The following is a 2,283-nucleotide window of genomic DNA, read 5'->3' as shown; positions in this document are numbered from 1 at the left end:
GGCACATAATAGAAATAGTAGTGCATGCTTAGACTGCTAGCAATGGAGAAGCAGAAACGTGTGGATTCCTGGAGTTCATCAGCCAGCCAGTCTACTTAGTAAGTTCCAAGCCAGTGAGAAAGCCTGTCAAAAACACATACATATGGGGCTGGTGAGATGGCTCAGCGGTTAAAAGCACTGTCTGTTCTTCTGAAGGTCCTGAGTTCAAATCCCAGCAACCACGTGGTGGGTCACAACCATCTGTAATGAGATCTGACTCCCTCTTCTGGAGTGTCTGAAGACAGCTACAGTGTACTTATATATAATAAATAAATAAATCTTTTTTAAAAGTACATACATACATACATACACACATATGCATATATATATACATATATATATACACATATACACAATATATAAAGGATGGTGCCTGAGAACAGGACACATACATACATACACACACATATGCATATACATACTTACACAATATACAAAGAATGGTGCCTGAGAACAAGACCCGAGGCTGTCCTCTGACCTACACACACAGATACACACGCATACACTTGCAAGCATACCAACACAGATGTTAAGCAGTCACACACATGCCTGCGCCCACCCACACAGAAGCAGTAGTCCTTTAAAAGCTCACATTTACTGAGTATCTGCATGCTAGGTTATCAGTGTGACTTTATAAATCAGCTGTCTCACTTCATTCTCGACACCGTACACAGACAGTCCTGTGAACTGGGTAAACTTAAACCTGTGTCCCAGAGAGGTCCAAACCAAGAGACATGAAAAGAGCAGGCAGTTCGCCCAAACTCACACAGCTAGACAGTCTCAAAGCTAGGGTTTGAACCTAGGCCTAATGCCTGTGCTAGGAGAGTTTCCTGAGTCCAAGCATCTCCGGAACAAGCTCCACCTTGCTGACAGGGTCAAAACTGAGTTCATGTTCCCAGTCCTGCTTCTTCAGATGTTTCTTGTTGGTCTGTTAACCAGCGAAGGATGTAAAGAAGGAAGATGCTGTTATCCCATTATGTAAACCGAGGCACACAAGTCGTAAATGTGTGGCCTGTCTTGACTCAAGACGATGTGCAGCTTGCCACTCTTTTGTTCCCTTATCATTCTAAAATTCTGGGCCAGAGTCCAAGAGGGGACCTGGCTGCAAAAGCTGACTCAAGGACCCCCGAAACCAGGGGACCAGGATAAGGCTGCCACCAATGTTAACTTCCCTGCCTAACCCCTTGTGTCAAAATACGATCGATCAATGCACCAGCCCCCACACCCCACCCTGCTTTGTGTTCCTATCTCCGAGCACTCAGCAAATAAAGCTTTCATGTCTCCGCTTCTGTCTCTGAAGTGAGTTTTCTCGGCTTCCACCTCGAACCCAGTACCTGCTTTACTAGATTTCTCACAGTGCCCTCCACTGACAGTGTCTCCTCTGCATGTGATGCACGAGAGACCGACACCCCTTCTGGGACATCGGAGATCCTGGGGGCGGTGGGGGAGAGCAGGTCTGAGTAGCCCTGGGACTGACTGATGCTGACCCAGGGGTCTGGGTTGCAAATGGACATCCACAGTGAGCCCTTCCTGAAAGAGGCTCTTGAGCCTATGTTCTTCCCATTCCCTCCCAGAGTCACTACCTGCTCTGGTTCCTTCAGGATGTCATTAAGCCATCCCAGACCCAGGTGTCAGACCTGCCTCCCTGTTAAAGATTCACAGGCCCAGGGCACCAGTCTGGCTGATCTTTTCTTCTCAGGGAACCAGCCTGCCGCCTCCTGAACTGGCTAAAGGGATGCTCGCTAATGACAGGGACGAAGCAAGCTTCTGTCGCCATGGTAACTGCTGCTCTCTACTTTGGCAATCACTTTTGAAGTTCCTGCTGGTGTGAAAGTTGTTTTGCATAGAAATACTGAAGCCTTACCCAAGAGCTCTTTAGATCAGTCTAGGTCCTTCCCAAGTTGGTTCCCTCCTTCCACACATGTACACACACACACACACACACACACACACACACACACACAGTTTATGAAGCCCTTTAAACTTTAAAACTCAGTTCAAATGCCTCCTCTTCCGAGACAACCTTCTAGACCTGGCTGGCCTTCCCTCCGCACACCCCCCCTGGGGCCTGTTTAGGGTTCTGCAGATCAGAGAGAGCCTGTTTCACAGTTAGTTATGTGTCTCCTTTGGAGCCCCTGGTGAGCCCATAGTAGGTGCTAAACAAACATTTGTTTGAATTTATTTGAATTTCCTTTTCAGGTTTTTTTTTTTAAAAATTACTATTATTAACAGCACAGGCCGTTA

The sequence above is a fragment of the Mastomys coucha genome, unplaced genomic scaffold (genome assembly GCF_008632895.1).
Source record: "Mastomys coucha isolate ucsf_1 unplaced genomic scaffold, UCSF_Mcou_1 pScaffold13, whole genome shotgun sequence".
Lineage (NCBI taxonomy): Eukaryota > Metazoa > Chordata > Mammalia > Rodentia > Muridae > Mastomys > Mastomys coucha.
Note: the sequence above shows the minus strand (reverse complement) of the source record.